Source organism: Poecilia formosa, unplaced genomic scaffold, assembly GCF_000485575.1.
Source record: "Poecilia formosa unplaced genomic scaffold, Poecilia_formosa-5.1.2 Scaffold210, whole genome shotgun sequence".
Lineage (NCBI taxonomy): Eukaryota > Metazoa > Chordata > Actinopteri > Cyprinodontiformes > Poeciliidae > Poecilia > Poecilia formosa.
In genome coordinates this window covers 1,104,841-1,118,008 of record NW_006800149.1, presented here as the reverse complement: position 1 = coordinate 1,118,008, position 13,168 = coordinate 1,104,841, and the positions used below count along the sequence as shown (strand labels likewise).

At 39.4% G+C, this 13,168-nt stretch overlaps 2 long non-coding RNA genes across 2 annotated transcripts in view; one reads left to right on the top strand and one right to left on the bottom strand.

Annotated features, from left to right (window-relative positions):
- The window catches only part of LOC107838081 (uncharacterized), a 10,878-nt gene extending 1,595 nt beyond the window's left edge, over positions 1-9,283 (bottom strand). The window contains exons 1-2 of the long non-coding RNA XR_001664144.1: positions 8,680-9,283; positions 2,327-2,335 (exon numbers count right to left, since the gene is read on the bottom strand). This is a non-coding gene — a long non-coding RNA (uncharacterized LOC107838081). The remainder of the gene's footprint in view (positions 1-2,326; positions 2,336-8,679) is intronic.
- Positions 1-13,168, top strand: part of LOC107838082 (uncharacterized) — a 23,506-nt gene that overhangs the window by 5,722 nt on the left and 4,616 nt on the right. Inside the window, exon 2 of the long non-coding RNA XR_001664145.1 lies at positions 10,863-10,870. This is a non-coding gene — a long non-coding RNA (uncharacterized LOC107838082). The remainder of the gene's footprint in view (positions 1-10,862; positions 10,871-13,168) is intronic.

Below are 13,168 nucleotides of genomic sequence, written 5' to 3'. Positions count from 1 at the left end.
TTTTAGTGGTCTCTGCACGGCCCTGATTTTCAACAAGACTGTGAACGTTGCATATCGGACTTCTCCTCTACTTTGAACTAAGACATGGAAAGTAAAAAGAAGATAAAGTTTCAAGGTGAATATGATTTTATAAATAAATAGATTTATTTCAAACATGTTTGATATTTATTTTTATGGTTTTTTAAAAATGTTTATTACGGTAGGTTGCTCTGACAAAGAGCTTCGGGGTTGCTACAACACGGCTGTTGGAAAAAAAAAGATGAAGGGGAAGGGCACAATTTGTCAAGTAAATTAAATTCAGTTGTTTAATATAACCTCAATCATATTTGTTCGTAACTTAACATGTTCAAATGTTTAAAAATCAATTTAGTTTTAAAAGAAAAGATAGTTGACGGTTTCTCCCCTGATTTTCGCAGGGTGCGCACGCATCCTCAGCGGGCTTAGGCTACGTGTTTGAACACAAGCAGTAATGGCGGAGGAGAGCGGAGGAGAGCGAGGTCATGTGCTGACCCAATGTGCTGGGTCAAATCCTCAAACCAACCCAGTTGAGTTAAAACAACCCAGCGTTGGGTCGGTCCATATATGACCCAGCGCTGGGTTACGTATTGGTTATTTTTAACCCAGCAGTTTTTACTGTGTAGCAGTTTAAATCCTGCTCTACATGGATGAACATTACATCGGATAGTTGTTGCATTTCTCCCAAATAATCAAGTGTTTTGTATTTTTCAGAAATGGGTATTTTGTTTGCTTAATTAACCTTTTCCTGCCTGATGAGTACATGTACAAGTCTATAGCAATAGAGATCCAGTGGGACACAATAGTAACCCATGCTGGGGGCTGTTTGGTAGTAAAGTAAAACATTGCTGCCCTGATCTGGGTTGAAATAGAAAATCAATGAAACCTTCTGAACTTCCAGGTTGATGGGTCTGAATTATCAAACATAATATGTTTGATAATTGTTAACACCCTCTGTCATATGGCAGATATAAGAGAGACAGTTTCATTCTNGTGGTGGTGGTTATGGACTCTACAACACCTCGAGGGTCATGGATATTAGGGAAAGTTATTACAACTTTTCCAGATAAAAAAGGTCTGGTACGAGTGGTTCATCTTCAAACGAAAACAAACATCATTGAAAGACCTGTAACAAAAATCTGTCTATTATGTGAAGCTACAAACTGAAAACTGATAGGATGAGTAAACCTGATTTACATCTTATGTATATTTGCATAGAGATATGTCTTTATTTGTGGCTCCTTTTAATTTAAGTTTGATAATTGCCACACGCAATTAGGGGCTGGCGTGTAGGAGCCATTTATCCTTTCTGGTGTTTATCGCCACCAGGGGGCGTATTTTATTTTGAGTTCTGAGTGTCTGATGGGGGATGGGTTATTTAAGGTCAATCATGATTCTGTTCAGGTGGTGTTAATAGGTAGAGGCAAACAGTTTTCTACTGTGCTTGGTTTTTGGATGCATGTCGAATTGATGTGGATCTTAAGGAAAACAGTAAGACGATGGACATTGTACTGTAAATAAATGACTTTACTTTATGTCAAACGGAAGATCGGCATGCTGAATCTGAATTGAGCGCACGTAAAACCAATGCCTTTCAACAGCAACCACCAGTAGCCTAAAATATAGGATTTTAGCCGCTACATTCATCATCCTTTTGAATTACATCGTGTGTGAAGCAGCCCAGATAGAGTGTTTTACATGATCTGGGTATTCCATATCCCAATATGTTTTTCAAAATAAGACAAACATTATGCCAGTGTGTGGTTGGCTTTCACAGGACCAGAATATGTGTGTGACCTACATCAGTCTGACCACAAAGTCTCCAGCATGGCTGTGAACTGGAGACCATCCTGGTCCTGATCTTTGGTGTTATAAAAAATCTAATGTTTTTCCAATTAAATTCCCTCCACACACAGGAGCAGGTGGCTGTGCACTGCATTTTACAAATTTTAAACCATTCCTCCTCGCTTATGTGTTCCTTCAATTTGTCCTCTTAATTTTCTTTCATGTACATAGTAGATGTCTTCCTGCCTGCCATCCCTGGTACAGTGCTGAAATAACTCGTAATTTATTCCCCTCATACGCCTTATGAAATATCTATTATTTTACTTACGTTGGTTTTTATCTCTTTCTCATAATAATCTTTTATTTGCAGGTATCTATACTGGTCTTGATCCTCCAGTTCATATTTTTCCTTTAAACTATTAAAGCTCAGCAGTTTGCCCTTTTCAGTCAATTTACAACTTTATTTGCCCATTGTTTGAAACCTGTATCATAAATACCTGGTTTAAACCTCAGATCCCAAGCAAACCAGCTCAAACTCCTTGTTTCCTTCTCCAACTTGTAATTATCAATTACTGTGTTCCATATTTCAATCATAGTTTTAGTTATTGAATCTAGCTTGTTGCTTAGTTTGCCTAAGAGTATTTTATGTGCTATTAAATTTCTAGCCTCTATGTCTTTTATACCTATTTCCATATTTTTCCATTTTGAAACATAGTCATCATTGCACCAACACACCAGAGGTCTAATTTGTGCGGCCCACAAATATTCTTTTAGGGCTGGTAAACCCAGACCTCCTTTATCTTTTGGGAGCTGAAGTGTTTTATATCTGACCCTAGGTTTCTTCCCGTTCCATATAAACCATGAAATCCATCTGTCCCATTCTACAAATTGTTTTTTGCGGAATAGTCAGTGGCAGGGACTGAAACAGGTATAACNCCCCACCTGTTTCTAGGATTTGGCATAAATAAGTTTTGCTTGGATTTTAATAAAATCATTTTAAACAATTAAAATCATGCAGATTTCTTAGTTCCAACCAGAGGTGGGCGTATCGATCCAAAATATTGTTAATATTGAATTGGAATTGGGAAGCAATAGCTGATGCTGCCAGAGCCATCTTCAGTCCCAAAAAGCTGTGGTAAAAAACTTATGAACACTTATGTATCACTACTGTGTAGTCCTTCCTATTCACTGTTCAGTATTCGCAAGTTCATCTGTGGATTTTTCCTTGGAACAAATCATCTGTTAAAAATTTAGCCGAAATGTCAATTTCTGGTTAGATTTTTAGCAGTGTAGAGACTCTTTTTCTCCACGTCAAAAGGGGTCAGATGCCCCCAATCGTCTCCCTTTGGAGGCATCTCCATTGGGAGGAGACCCAGAGAAGACCAATAACCCACTGTGGGGACTATGCACTCTGTCTGGGATGGGATGGGAATGCCTTGGGAATGAGCTGGAGGATGTCGCTGGGTAAAGGGGAATGTCTGGGCTTCTTTCCTGGACTGCTGACTGCACCAACCAATCGAAGGTAAGTGGAAGACAATAGATGGACAAAGGGTAACATGACGATACTGTTGAACAGTGAGGGAGACCTAACAAGGAGCAGTAGAAGGTATTAAAGAACGTAAACAACTGAGTGAATGTAGACCAGAGTAGTTAAAAAGAGAATTTAGTCTGTTCAGTCAGAGAAGACCAAGATCTGCTGAATGAAATCAACAGAAACCGAAATGAGGTTGGGAGTATGGACAAGGACAAAGTCACTGAGTTTTCAAAGTCCAAGAAATTGGCTTTTTGTGTCCAAAAAACCAAAAGAATCTAAAGGAAGTTTTTTCTTACTGGTGTGATGAAAAGATCAAAAGTTTAAGGGTTACAAGTCTGGAAAAAAAAGCCCTTTACCTGTGACAAAGAGGATTGGAAAGAGCCAATGTAAGGTACTGATACTGACTGCTGCCCAGCAACCAAGAGAAAGCATCTCCAGAAGAAAGGCTTAGAGACCATTTCTTTGTACTTTACAAGGGAAAACCAAACATCAGACATTAAAAAGTGGAATATTTTCTATGTGATGCAGTCCAGGTGACTTTATAAGAATCAGGAATGGTTTTTCCATCAATGGAATTTTCAGGTAACATCAATTCATGCTTCCTATGTGAAGAAGTCTGACAAAGGAACAGAGTGATGCATTTCCTTTGAATCTACCTAATTCCAATTTATGCAAAATCAAATAAAACATTTGGGATAGATGATAGGAGAGGTTTACAATGATTCAGCATGCTGCAGCACTTGACAAGCAACTCACTACCTTCCAACTCAGTGAGCAGCATCTCTACAGTTATCTCCCTCTGGTTTGGTATCTCTCTCCTCACCCTCCCTCTTCCTCCATCCTTCTGCCCACTGCCCCAGTTCATTTCCCTTTCTCTCTCCCTTTCAGCCGAGCTGTGTCTCTCACCCTCTTTGCGGTTAGTGGCAGACCACAGCGAGGTCGTGGTGTGAGGTCACCGGCGGTCTTCTTGTAGCATATGGATGCACTTCCTTCCAAGAAAACTCCGGCCAGATGAGACCACACACGAGCTCCAACACACACGCAAGCTGAAAAAAATATTCTAAATATTTCAGGAAAACAGTTTGAATCAATAGACTGTGAATTTCCCAGTGTGGGTTTGTGGGATTAAAGAAAACCAGCCCACTTCTCATCTTCCCTGTGACCCTGGGGATCACTTGGAGAAATGCACATCCCACACTCAGTATACCAGTAATTCACAGAAGACGGTAAACATGGCTTACATAAACACACACTCCATTACACACGTGAGCAAACAAACACGGAGTCTCCTAATCTGGCGTAAACCAGCTGACTTCTTAAGGCGCTCTTAGGGTGGCGGACATGCACAAGTTAAGTGGGACTGAGTAATCGCTTGCAGTATTCAGTGTGAGATCTTGGACGCGGGCATGTTGGAGCATATGCAGGAGTACACACACACAGAGCTGGTAATCTTCCAGCCAGCTGAAGTGTAATCAAGAAGGAGACAGCCATATGTCTGAGGGTGCTGAGCTCTGCCCTCGCTCTTTCGCAGCACTTCCTCTCCTGCTCTGCGTCTTTATCATACACCTCGCTCCCTCTCGTGTTCTTTATTCTCCATTTGACTGATCCCTCCTTAAATCACATTAAGTCTACTTTCAGATTGAAATTACATTTGGAATAAAAGCTGAAGAAGGAAGGGTTTGATTTGTGTCTGATCTTTCTGTTAATCCTTCCAGTTCGGAGCTCTTGTTTTAATGTCTGAACATTTCCTTTGATGCCATCTATTGATGGCATCAAAGTTGGGTTTGTGTGTGTCTCTGTGTGTGTCCCTTGTCCCCTGTGTGGGGACAGCTGGTGTGGCCGTTGACCCTGGCTCTGGAAGGAAGCCCCGGTGCTCCTTCATGTCTCCAGCTCTGGTTCAGGCTGTTTCAGTCTTCAGATTTGAAGATGACGCGACGCATGTGCCTGTTTTTGTCAATCAACTTCTAAATGGTCTCTGACTGTAAAGATTTAGTCCCAATTCCATAAAAGCCATGTGATTTTCCATGTCCTCCTCCTATCTATCCCTCAATCTGCTCGTCCATCTCAGTTTCTTATGATCAATTTTTCCCTCTAGTCTTTTAGCCTTTTCTTAATCCGCTCCCTCTGTCTGATGAAATGACCATATCTAATCCCTTGGGGAGTGTTGTAACTGTATTAAGACAGTAAATCCTTGTCCTTACAACTGCTACAGATGTCTTTCTTTATTATCTGCTCTCCGTTTCTCTCTCTTTCTATCACTCGTTCTCTCTGTCTCCTCGCAACTTCCCTTTTAAATCTTCTAAAGCTGCTCTTTTATAATCCTCTGCCTGCTTTCAACGTGCTGCATGTATAATCTCACGTTATGTTTTGGCAGATTTGATTTGGGCTTTGTCTTCTGTCTTTTTTTTCCCCTTAATTCTTCGAATTTATTTTCTCCAGTCTTGCAAATGTTAATAACCAAACGAGCAGTCGGCCTGTCCTACTTTGAACCAGTTTCGGTGCTCGCCACAGTATTAAAGCTGTCCTCATCAAAATGTTCAGTGACATCCCAATACGTAGAAGGAACCATGGCGCTGGTTCTGATGGACCTCAGCGCAGCATTTGACCCTGCTCACTATAAGATCTTAAAGCAACAGGAAAGCTGGGTTGGACTGGTATAATACTTGACTTCTTGAAAAACAGGGAGTTCTTTGTGTCTATGGGCAACTTACCATTGGAGTGAACAGAAGTCACATGTGGGGTACTCCAAGGTTCCATCTTGGGGACTCTCTTGTTCTCCTCTACCTAGGATTAGCTACCATAGCTATGCAGACAAAGCTCTATATTACAATTCTGTAAACCCATACACGTCTGTATCAGCTGTTCTATGTATCAGTAGATAATCAATGCGTCAAAATACCATAACTTTCTCCAAGAGAACAGAAGCAAAACTAAAGTAAGTACTTTTGACATAATGACAAATTCTACAATCTGAGTTGCAGTTCTGTGACTATTTTAATTGGCCAAATGCCAAATATGCCAAATATATCTTAATGTATATGCCCTGTGCATTAATAAGCACAGGGCAGAAACTAATATCCATAGTCTTCCTTTTCTATGTTTTTGGGGTATGGCCAATCAGCATCAAGGACAATGAATGACTTTGCCAATAGCATGCAATAGCATTGCGCCTAGGTCTTCCAGATTCCCAAGCTGAATTTTATTTTAGATATGTGCTATGAAACAATCTTTGAATAGACAAATTTTCTACCATTCCATTCAGAGTAAACAGAAAAATACACCGATTCGTGAAAACTGAACCATGAGTAGCCAGGGCTCCACTGCGCTGCAAGTGTCTCCAGGTTTTTTCATTTGTCCCTTCCCTTCCCATGCAACATTAAAGTCATCAAAATTGCACCGGCAACTCTTTGATATAAACACTTCCACCTGCAGGAGTTCACATTCCCCCTCCTTCCACCTCTGTTGAGGCAGCAGCTGCATCCAGATGTGTCCTTTTTTCTTCATTACACACCACTCCTTCATTGTGGTGGAAGCTCAGTTTAGATCTGGAGACTTTCCAGGTGTCGCTGCCACCCCTCTGATCAGACAAGCTGAAGAAATGCTCCGTGTTTTTCTGCTCCGTTGACTCAAAGCACTGCTTCATCATGGGAGCCAAAGACGATATGGTGATACTGATACGGTGGAAACTTTGGGATTATGTTTCCCATTAGACAAAATGCTGTGTGTTTATTGACCATAATTTCAAACATTGATGCTTAATACAACCAACATAATGAGGCTCATGCTGCTGAAGAAAAACATTAAGGAAGACAACTAAACAATGTCTGGAGGAATTAGCCCTGGTTAATGAAAAGGAGACTAGTCACTGACATTAGCCTTGGAGACGCTAGCATTAGCACTGGCCAGCATAACAATTAGCATCCCTAGGCTTGCTGGTAAATAAAATAGTGAAGTGTAGGTCATGTAAAAATGACAAGTTATTCTATTTAAGATGTAACAGTCATGTAATTATTTCAATTACTTNCCAAATATTTTATAGATTTTTCATTCCACTTAAGTTTGTAGGTATCCCTTATTTTCTGCTGCGGGGAGTAATTTATTGTTAGGATCTGTGTTTTTTCCACATTAATTTTGTATCCAGAGAATTTCCCATAATCCTCAGGCAAACTTACTGTTTTTAAAAACATTTCATTTGGGTTTTTTAGATAAATCAAAATGTCATCTGCAAACAACCCTATTTAATGTTCTTCCCCTCCTATCTCCACCCCTTTTATTTCCTCTTCCTGTCTAACCGCCTGAGCTAGTGGCTCTATAAACGATGCAAAAAGACTCTGAGAGGCAGGATCCCTGTCTTGTTCCTCTCCAGAGTAAATCTTCCTGACAGGTTGCCATTTATTTTAATCCTTGCAGTTGGCTCCTGATAAATTGATTTAATACAATTTACAAATGTCTCATTAAATCCAAATTTTTCTAAGAGCTTATACAAAAAGTTCCAATTGAGACTGTCGAAGGCTTTTTCCGCTCTATACTTATCAGAACTGCCTCCTCCCCTCTTCCTTGCAGATGGTCTATGATGTGAAGAGTTCTCCTTATATTGTCTTGTTTGTCTTTCCTTTATAAAACCAGTTTGATCCTCATCAATTAAATCTTGCATTAAATTTTCCATTCACAGTAAAAAAAATGCTGGGTTATTTTCATAACCCAATTTCTGGGTTGAAGCTGTTGGGTCATAGGTTGGGTTAGTTTGACCAAATATTGGGTCAAAATTCATAACTCATGAGTTGGGTTAGAAATTTACCGGAAGTCTACATCTTGAACACTTCTTTTGGGGCAGGAGTTGGGTAGATTTACCCAAACGGTTGGGTTAAAGATGAAACTTGGAAGAAGCCACGCTCCTCTTCACAAGCCTCCATTTTCAACAAGACTGTGAACGTTGCATATCGGACTTCTCCTCTACTTTGAAACAAGACATGGTAAGTAAAAAGAAGATAAAGTTTCAAGGTGAATAGGATTTTATAAATAAATGGATGTATTTGAAACATGTTTGATATTTATTTTCATGTTTTTTAAAAAATGTTTATTACGGTAGGTTGCTCTGACAAAGAGCTTCGGGGTTGCTACAACACGGCTGTTGGGGAAAAAAAAGATGAAGGGGAAGGGCACAATTTGTCAAGTAAATTAAATTAAATTTTTAATATAACCTCAACCATATTTGTTTGCAACTTAACATGTTCAAATGTTTAAAAATCGATTTAGTTTTAAAAGAAAAGATAGTTGACGGTTTCTCCCCTGATTTTCGCAGGGTGCGCGCGCATCCTCAGCGGGCTGAGGCTACGTGTTTGAACACCAGCAGTAATGGCGGAGGAGAGCGAGCAGAGCTTTAATAATGTGGGTATATTATGCTTTTTGAAAATAAAATAACTTTTGCAAAGTTATTAGGCGATAAATTAGTTGTGTAAACCTGAATTATGCGCTCGGTTTATTAACATATAGCTTAATTACAAACATGCTCGGACGTGTTCGGACTTATCGCTCCCCTGCAGCCGCCGGCTCGTCTCTCCCGCTCCGTCAGTTGACCGGGCGGAGCGGCTCGTTAAGCCGAGAGAGAACGACCGTCTCCCGGCACATTGCTTCAAACTCCCGCTGGTTTTCGGCAACGAATTAAACGCAAAACTAAGACAATATCTAATGTTAATGTTTGCTAATTTTATTATTGTTGTTACTATTAATTACAAATGCATTATTTAAAGTTGGTGCTGAAAGTTATTCAGCACTAAGTTCGTGTTATATGTGTCATTTTATTTTATTAAGTGCTATATTTATTTTTAGGAACATAAAATTACTCTGAACATTTGAAATTGCTGGCTAATTGCAAGTTATTTGCAGTGGAGACAGCTATAAGATTTAATTCAATCATTCTTAAAGTTTGATTTGTGATTTTGTCTTTTCTGATAGATTTTGTAATTTTACATCCAGGATCTTCAGGAGAATTGAGCAAAACCCAAACTCCTTGTTCTCAACAAAGACCTTCTGTATGGCCAAGAACATGAGTCTGCTCCCTCAAGGTATTGAAGCTCAGAAGAAATGTTCTCTAAAATATTTTTCATGCTTTTTAGTTACTGTAACTAGGTACCGGCAGCCAATTTTTTTTCTTTAGATTTTTGGTACTCTAAATGCATTTTTCTACTAAGTGTATTACCAGAAAAGAGCAGAAAAAATTTCAGCCCATTATCTCTAACGGTTTTTGAGATTTTGGGGGTTAGGTGTACCTTCCCACAAACGCACCTTGGAGTAGAAAAAGATGTGGTTTTTGAAAGTCGATTACTCAAAAAATAAATCAATTNACAAGTTATTCTATTTAAGATGTAACAGTCATGTAATTATTTCAATTACTTTTGAATGAAATGAAATTTATTCGAACATGATACAAATATAAAAAAATAAAAATAGTACACAGTAACAAGAAGTGCATAAGAAAGAAGAGAAAATACAGATTTTTTTGTTTCACTTCATCAAAGTAAAGCCTCCAATTACATTTAGTTAGTTTTTGATTATTTTTTATGCATTTTGACATATGAATGAGGCTATATATTAACAACCACCATATAGCGAGGTAGACTTTACATGATCATTTGTGATCATTCTAATCATTTATGTTCAAACGATTAGAGGAGGAGATCGTGTTTGTTGCTTCTGCCTAGTCAAAAAATGGCGTTCAGATTTAACTCCTTAACTGCAACGAGGAACACTCAGAGCTCTAAAACATGCAATGGGTTTATAAAAACCAAAGTAATATCAGAAATCAAGCTAACAAAGATACAAGATGAATGCTGAGCTCAAAGGGTCACACAAAGGGTCTTGTAGAGCTTCTCTTCTGAGAAGCTCTACAAGACATTCAGCTCCAGATGCCTCGCCTCCTCCACACTGAGTAAAGCTGAGCAGAATAAAAATAATTAAAAATAAAATATTTGCAGGAAGTAAAGGCATTTGAAAATAAATCATGTGTTCCCCAAGCTGCATACTCAATAAAGAAATGACTGAGTAGTTCCTCTAAACACCTGAGGGACAATTTGGGAGAGGCCAAATGATTAGAGGAGGAGAATGTGTCTGTTGCTTCTGCCTAGTCAAAAAATGGCATTCAGGTTTAACCCCTTAACTGCCATAGACCTGGACCATAGTGAAGGTGCCAGAACATTATTTTAACTTTAATTGGCATCATTGGGGTATATTCTGTTGTAACTTAAAAAAAAAAAAAAAAACGCATTTCAGAACAAGCACACTAGTCATGAGCAAGGATCATTAAAATAATCTGAAAAATGGCTCAAAAAAAGTGAAAACTCAACTACAAAAAGTAAAATTATAAATGTAAAAATAATGGAGAATGACCTCAATCTAAACAAAGGCTTATCCACAAAATGATGAACTTTATGTGTTCTGAAAAACTACAAATGGGTTAAAACTAATAATGCGTTCAGACAGATGTCTTGCAGAGAGTCAAGCTAATCGAAGATAGAAAGTGAGCCATGAGGTCTAAAGGTTATCCATTGAAACCAGCTTGGTTTCAAAAACAGCAGTATTTTTTTCTAAGAAACTCCAGAAAGGCTCACAATGCTAATACAAGTAGAGCTGCACGACTTACCTCCTTAACAATGGAGGTAAGTCCACATTGATCTGGACATATAAATGAAAATAACTTTAAAGCAAATGTTTTTCAGAAGTACCAGCACTTCAAGATGAATCCAGCATGATTTTAATACATTCTGTAGCTGCAGTATGTTTTCAGGGTGAGCTTGCCTGAACTGCCAGACCTGCCAGACCTGGCCATGTTGTCATAAATCACGTCCTCCACTTGTAGATGGTTTTCCGTACAAACCGACTTCATCTTCTTTAGGAACCTCTTTAAATTGAAACTAAGTCATGAACTGTTCTAGTTTGTAAAGGTCTCAGACTGCTGGTTGGTCACTTTTGCTTCAACAGTTAATACCAGCATTTAGTTCTCACCAGAAATTATGTTTTGTTTTTTTCTATGGTGTTGTTTGTTTATATTGTATGATTTTGTTGGTTTTGTCAGAATTTATATTAAACCCCCACCTGAAATGTCAACACATTTCTGTTTTTGTGAAATTTTCTTTGAATGTGACTGTAATTTATTTGTGGAAAATTTGACTGTTTGAAGAGCATATCTAAAATATTCAAAAGAAAATGCAGTTTCCTTTACACCCCTGTCCCTTAGTGGGGTTGGGAGGGGTGCTGGTGCCTATCTCCAGCTAATGTTCTGGGTGAGAGACAGGTCACCTTCTCTCACAGGGCAACACAGAGACAGACAGGACAAACAACCATGCACACACACACCTAGGGACAATTTGGAGAGGCCAATTAACTTGACAGTCATGTTTTTGGACTGTGGGAGGAAACTGGAGTACCTGGAGAGAACCCAAGCATGCACAGGGAGAACATGCAAACTCCATGCAGAAAGATCCAGGCTGGGATTTGAACCCAGAACCTTCTTGGTGCAAGGCAACAGCTCTACCAACTGCACCACTGTGCAGCCCATTTTTGAAGTGTATTGGAGTACATTTACTTGGTAGGCCAGAATGTGCAGAAGAAACATTCCAGTTTCTGCAGCTGGATGTAAGTAAAGCACTTTAGAGGAAGGTTCAAACTGTTATTCCTGATGAATGCTGCATGCTGTTGACGAGGTGTGTCCTTTTTCCATTTTTAATATGCTGGCACGTCAGAGCTTAATCACAAAGCTGGTGCACTGCCAGTCTGTTAAAAAGAGAAGAGACTGTCAATTTTGTACCTTTTTTTTGTTGTTTTGTTTTTGTTGGTAAACAGAAGTTGGATCTGATAAAACATTTCTCATTTATCAGAGAAATGTTTCTTTAACAACGAGGCCTGTGTCGTTTTAAAACCCAAAAATATGCTTTTGAACACACTGCCCTGGTTACTTCCTCAGCAAGGTCCGGTATAATAGGAGTTGACAGATATACCCTTCCTGATGTTTAACAGAGTCAAAGGATGCGTACCACACCTAGACTATATGGGTGTGTGTGCAAATCTACACGTCTTGTGCACTTTGGAGACTGTAAGTTAAACCTTGTGATTTCGGCACAGGAAGCGCGAGTGTTGTCTTAAAACCTGCAGACAGGTTGGCGGCCCCCAGGAGACAGCGGAGAACTGCTTTGGAAGGTATTGTTCTACTATCTGGACAGTTCAGATCAAGTTCAGTGTACAGTGAATGCAGCAGAGCAAGGATTCTACTCACAGCTAATTTGGTGAAATATTTATGTTGTTGCTGGACAAAGAAAATCATCTTTTATGGCGTTTCCTGAAGGAAACGTAGTCGTTATAGAGCTGGATCCAACGTATGGCAAATTGTAGCAGTTTGAGCAAAACCAAACTTCCTGTCAGGTCAGATACCAGTCCAAGCAAATTTTACTTCATGGGCCAAAGGTCCAGGGCAGGTGTAGGATCAGACTGCAGCTGCATCCTCGAGGACATGCAGAAAGAGTGAGGGCAGGTCTGAAAGTTTTCAGAGACCCGGAGCATTTCGCAAACGGAATTCCAACAGAAAACACATCGCTTTCAGGCTTTTTCTGTTTTCACTGAATTCATTCACTTTAATGTGAGCATATTCTCTCTTAGAAGTCAGCAGGGAAGAGCAGAGTAATACACATTTGTTTTATGCTTACCACACACACACACACACACACACACACACACAGAGACAATTAATCATTGATTGGAACAATTTCATACACTCACAAACAGTGTTGGCTTGAAGTAAGAGGACAAAGCCTTGTGGCAAGGTGAGCACTCAGAAAGGGAGTG